This window comes from Cavia porcellus, unplaced genomic scaffold (genome assembly GCF_034190915.1).
Source record: "Cavia porcellus strain 051 isolate PalLab524CR breed Dunkin Hartley unplaced genomic scaffold, mCavPor4.1 scaffold_17, whole genome shotgun sequence".
Classification (NCBI taxonomy): Eukaryota; Metazoa; Chordata; class Mammalia; order Rodentia; family Caviidae; genus Cavia; species Cavia porcellus.
The window spans coordinates 18670048-18676341 of NW_026947500.1; the positions used below are offsets into that span (position 1 = coordinate 18670048).

Sequence of the window (6294 nt, forward strand, 5' to 3'; positions counted from 1 at the left end):
TGCTCTTCCCCTCACCCACACCTCCATGGGGCTGCTCCCTCCTGAGCCATCCATCACCTAGGGCTCTCGGTGTGGCCCCTGTCATTTGGCCTCCACGGTTCCAGCCTTTTTCTCTCCTCCTTTCCCTGCTGCCTCTGCTTCCTTCTGGCACTTTCTGCACCCCCACCTGCAGCTGGTACTGTTTTGTCCTTAAGAGCTCTGCTGGGCAAACAGAGCAAGACTTCCACCAGACTGGGAGTGCTGGGAGGGGCAGGGGTAAGGATAGGAATGTGGCTTAGGGGTAGGGATAGTGTTAGGCTAAGGTTTAGGGGTTAGGGGTTAGAGGTTAGGGTTAGGGTATTTGTTTAGGGTTAGGTTTAGGTTTCCTGCCATTGTCAAGAAGTACCCTGTGTCATCTGTGGACATCCTGCTCTCAGTTCCTTTCTAAGCCACCCCTGTTAGTGTCCATAGCAGCACAAGACTGCTTTCCTCACCTGTAATGGACGTGAAGCTGGTGCTTGCCTTGGCACCTTTCCTGCCCTGGCCCTGGTGTCCTGTCCACCTTAAAAGGGCAGGGAGCATCCTGCTGGTCTGTTCTCCTCCCTGTTTTCAGTTGTCTCCATGTAGGTGCCCATAGCAGTGCACAGCAGCCGCTCCCTCAGTGTCCCAGGCTTTTCTTGGTCAACACCTGAGTGGGCTGGTCCGGAACAGCACCCGGGACATTTTCTCGTTTGGGTGCAGCGGTTATCCCAGCTCTGGAGGATTCACTGCTCTGCCCGCAGGGATCATGCCCTCCAGCCAGGGCTGATTCCAGGGCTCTGCCTGCTTGCATCTCCCACCAGCCAGAGTCTCTGTGTTCATGGGTGTCCACACCTACCACTCTGCCCTTTCTGGTTTTGGTTGAGCAGTTTATAGGAATCTATCTCTTCTCCTCTCTTATATTTTCTTTTACAATTGTCTACCTGCTTATGTTAGCAGCTTATAATGCCTGTCTTCAGGCCTCACTGTGGTGCTGCAGGAAGTGCACAGAGCCCCCCATCAGTGTCCCCACCCCCTTCCTCTCTCCCAGCTTCGCTGCTCCCCCATGCACTGTTCCTGTCATTCAGTTGAATGAAGTGTTCTTTGGTAGGTGAATCGCTAGTAAATGGAAAGAAAAATGAAGTATTTTATTCTACCATTATTACTCCTTCTTGGAGTTTCTTTCATTTTGTCCAACTAACTAACTAACTTTCTTTCTTTCTGTCTGTCTTTCTTTTTTCTTTTCTTTTGAAACATAGTCTCACTATGCCATTCAGGCTGACCTCAGGCTCACTTTGTAGCCCAGGTTGGTCTTGAACTTGTAAACAATTCTCCTGCCTCAGCCTTCCCAGTCCTGGGATTACAGGAATGTGCCAACTCTTGTAATCCAAAAATGAGCCCCTTACACCCCCAACCTCACGTCCAAAAATGAGGCAAGACATGTTTTTAAAAAGCAGCACTGATTTATTTTATCCTGAGGCCAGTGACACAGTGCAGTTGGAGTTTGCAAAAGATGTGTATCTCCCTCAAAACTTTCCAGACATTTTGTAGAAAGCACAGTTTACAAAGTAAGGGGTTATGGGCGTGGATCAGGAAATGAAAGATCCTTGATCTGCTAAGGAATGAGGAAGACTTTTGTTTCCCTTTGCAGAGGATAGAGAAGTCTTGCAGGAATTAACAATCCTTTGTCAATTTATTTTAGCACTCAACTTGAGATAATATCTGTTGTTTGCAGAGGGTTAACATATCAATTAGGTCACCCATACAGAACAGTATGACTGCGTTACAGGTACTTTGGTCATATAAATTAGGCATAACACAAACATAACGAAGCTCTTTTTGCTAGTGTACAGCACCACCATGCCCAAATTTCTTTTTTTTTTAAACTGTAATGTAATACATATAGATATTAATAAAGAAAATTTTTTAAATTTTTATTTTAAAGAGGGTAAGATTAAATGTAACAAAACATCATAAGGAAACAATTTTAAGAAACACAGATTTCAAAGCAAGTCCACCGGAGATCTTCACTGTGTATCTTACTCTCTCTAGTTTTCTTCCAAATAGTTGTCCTCATCTTCACACACATTGAATATATATTGAACATTATAGAACTAATCAAATCATAACAGGATGATGAAGGCTTTTTAGGTCTTCAAGACCTGAGATTGGGGAGTAAAGAAAATATCAAAAAGGACTCTTCTTATCTCTATGAGAAAAAAACAAAATTTCATAACAAAATAATCAGAGAATGATTTTAAATTACCACAATGTTACTCAAGACAAAAACTCTCTCTTAGAAAGGAGCAGCAAACAAACAATAGCACACAACCTTCTTTTCAAGGAACTAAGGAACTAAGAGAAAGTAGTAGTAGAAATGAAACAAATTAGCATTTCTTTTTGTCTTGAGACAAGGTCCCTCTGCATAGCTGGCTGGCCTGGAACTCCTGCTGTCCTGCCGCAGACGCCACCAGGCCCAGCCCAGCTCAGCACAGTTTGAAACAATGGCACAGGTACTTTGGGGAATTACTTGAACTTCTCCCTACTTCCTCTGTGTCTTCCACTGTGCTCTCTCTCACGCTTGTGCCCTCTCTCTATGCTTGTGTGTTTGAGTTTCTCACATAAGAGAAGCCCTGTGCTATTTAAGCTTTCATATCTGACTTATTTCCCTTCCCACCATGTTCTCAAGTTGCATCCATATGCCTACAGATGCCTCAAGTTTATCTTTCTCTGTGACAGAGTAGTGCTCCACTGTGTACAGATATCAGGTTTTTCTTATGCATTCCTCTGTTGAAGGACATATATGCTGCTTCCAAGATCTAGCTATTGTAAATTGAGGGTCCAGGGATTTAGCTCAGCGGCATAAGCACCTGCCTTGCAAGCGCACAGTTGTGAGTTCGATCCCTGGTACCAAAAAAAAAAAAAAAATCGCGTACACACTGGTATACATGCATCCCTGCAACATGATGGCTGTTTCAGGAAGATACCTAGAAGGGGAATAGCTAGGTTAAATGGAATTTCTATTTTTAGTCTCCTCAGGAATCTCCACATGGATTCCCCTAAAGGTTGTACGAGTTTACATTCCCACCAGCAATGTAGAATTCCTTTTCCCCCACATCCTTACCCATGTTTGTTGTTTGAATGTTTGTTGATAGCCATTCTTTCTGGAGCGAGACGGTATTGCAGTATGGTTTTAGTTTGCATTTCTCTACTGGTCAGTGATGTTGAACATTTTTCATGTATTTATTGGCCATTTGTAGTTCTTCTGTGAAGTGTCTCTTCATTTCAGGTCCCATTTAAAAGGCCCTTTTAAATTGGGCCTTTAAATTGGAAGGGTTCTGGTGGTTTTGAATCCTGTATATTCTAGATACTAGTCCTCCATGAGGAATAACTGGACAATTTCCCTCCACTTCTTAGATTGTTTCTTCACTCTGTTGGTTGTTTGCTTTGCTGTGCAGACGCCTATCAATTTGACATATTTCTGAAAGGGTTTTGGCCCAGATAGGACACTGTAGCCAGGAAAGCCACAACCGGAAGCAGGAAGCCCCATCTCCCCAGCCCCTAGGAAGTTACCTGTGACGCCATCTTCCCGCCCCTGGAAATTTACATATGGCGCCAAACCTAGGACCAATGGGCTACCTGTGCATCCCTAATGCCCGCCTTAGGTTCCACCCCAAACCGAGGCTATTTACAGGCCCCCACGCCACGTGTCCGCCGGAGAGATCGCCGGACGCCAGCGGTGGGGGTGCCGGTCATCTCTCTCCGTTTTCTCAGAATAAAGGCCGCTTTTTATTTTATATTTCTCATCTTTTGTTAATATTTTTCATCTTTTGGAAATAGCCCTAGCAGTTTCCAAATGTCGATTCTTGGTATTATTTCTTATGCCACTGGCATTCTGTTCAGAAAGTCCCTGCCTATGCTTATGTGTGTCTCTGTGATTTTTCACTGTGTTATCAGCAGATTGTTTCTGTTGGAATGTTTAGATCTTCGAAGCATTTTGATTTTAGGTTGTACCTGCTGAGCTGTCTCAGCCAGGCCTCGGTCTTCTGCATGTTTACCCAGTCTCCCAGCACCATCTATTAAACAGGCTCCTTTCCTCCAGGGCATGTTTTCTGGACTCTTTGTGAAAGATTAAATAGCTGAGTGTGCCTGATATCTTTTTTACATCTATTCTGTTCTTTGATTCACGTCTTTTTTTTTTTTCTTTTCTCTTTTTATCGGTACCAGGGATCGAACTCATGACCGCCTGCTTGCAAGGCAGGTGCTTATGCCGCTGAGCTAAATCCCCAGCCCCAATTCACGTCTTTTTTGTGCCAGTTCCTTGCTGGGTTTTTCTTTTTAAATCACAGAAGCTCTGCAATATAACTTCCAGTCTTAGATTGTGATATTTCCTGCTTTGCTTTTGTTATCCAGGGTTGCTTTTGCTATTCTGGGTCTCTACTGATTTAGATGAATCTTAGGATTGTTTTCTCTAGTTCTGTGACGAATGTTGTTGGTATTTGGATTGGGATTCTTTTAAAACACGAGAAGCATTTCAGGAATTTGCATGTCATCTTTATGCAGGGGCCTTGCTAGTCTGTACAGCCTTCCAATTTTAGTACATGTGCTGCTGAAGCGGGCACCCATTTACGTTTCTGATTGAAAAATTTTTCTTTGCTCTGATGAATTTCTTTTAACAATTCTTGCGAAGCAGATGTACTGGCACAAATTCCAACATTTTTTGTTATTCGGAAGCATTCTTTATTTCTGTTTCACTTTAAAAGCAGAATTTCAAGCCAATCTTGGTGACACACACCTGCAGTCCCAACTGTTCAGGAGGCTGAGGCAGGAGGATTTAAATATAATGCCAGATTGGGCAATTTAGTATGACTGCACCTCAAATAAAATTAAACAGTAAAGTAAGGTAAGATAAGACAGGGTAAAATTAAATTAAGTGATGTGAATGTAGCTCAGAAGCAGAGTACTTACTTGGCATGCAGAAGTCATTAGGCACAGACCCAGATGTCACTGATAACAGAAATCTAGCTTGATATTTTCCCATCTGGACTTTTAAAATATCCCACTCTATTCCATTCTTTCTTGAATTGTTCTTGAAAAGAAGTCCTATGAAATCCATATTTTTATTCCTCTATAGCAACATTTTTTTCTTCTAGCTTCTTTTGAGAGTTTCTTCATGCCTTTGATTTCCTGCATATAAAGGTTAGAGGCCTTGGTGTAGATTTTGAGGGAGGGGTTTAACCCTGCTTGATGGTCCCTAAACTTCCTGGATGTCGACTTAATTTGGTTTCTGTCATTCACATTTGAAAATCCTCAGCCATTATTTCCTTCAGTAGGGTGCGTGCGTGTGAGTGTGGATGTGTGTGTGAATGTGTGTGAGCGTGTGCGTGTGAGTGTGTGTGTGTTCCTTTTTGCCTTTGTTCCCATGGCCTTGACGTTACACCCGTATTTCGCCATATTTTCCCTTCTCTCTCCCCCACTTCCCTTCTCTCCCTTTGCTCTTTTATCTTTCACACCAGGAGCTGAACTACTTTATTCCAGCCCTCCCTACTCCCTACCACGAGGGTCTGCCCCACCACAGGCCCCAGAACAACAGAGCCATTAGCTATAGACCTAACCCTCGGAAACCACGAGTCAGAATAACCCTTTCCACTCTTCAGCTGACTTTCTCAGGTGTTTTGTCACAGCGGTGGAAAGCTGACTGATATGCAAGCTTTTCTCTTTTTGATTCTTTCTTTGAATGTCCACCTGTGAAATTAAACACTCTTGAAGTAACCATACTACAATAGAATGCTTCGAGTAAGTCCCAGATGGAGAGCTTGTCACAAGGAGATAAAATGAGGGGCATACATGGGACAGCCTGTGAGAGAAATGCTACTACTGGGCCTTTAGAAAACAAACCATTGCTTCTAAACTTTTATAGCTGACCTGACATTCTCATGACGTTAGGGAAACTTTCTGGGTGTGTGTGGGACCGGAATAACCACTGTTAACCTGACACAGGATAGACCTATGAGCTGCCCGGTCTCCTCCTAGGAATGCAGTCAGATAGCATTTCAGTCCTGGCCAGAGGTCCTGCCGCGTGCTGACTCACTGAAGTGTTTATGTATCATTATTACCGTTGTCCTTAGAAGGCTCAACACCACCTGTTTTCCTGGGAGCAGGTTTTCAGAACAACTTGAAACTCTTTCCAGGCCACAGTCACATACATTTGGCCCTGAATGAACTGTTTTCTTACCTCTTTTAAAGAACAGATGTTAGTTCACATAGCATCTTTCTCTGCTTACGTTGCCCACCTTG

The 6294-nt window shown here is 43.5% G+C and overlaps 1 non-coding gene across 1 annotated transcript; it reads right to left on the bottom strand.

The window, feature by feature from the left end:
* Nucleotides 1-4515: 4515 nt before the first annotated feature.
* Nucleotides 4516-4619, bottom strand: LOC111756327 (U6 spliceosomal RNA). The gene has a single exon (XR_002790819.1). It is a non-coding gene; the product is annotated as a U6 spliceosomal RNA (small nuclear RNA).
* Nucleotides 4620-6294: the final 1675 nt, after the last annotated feature.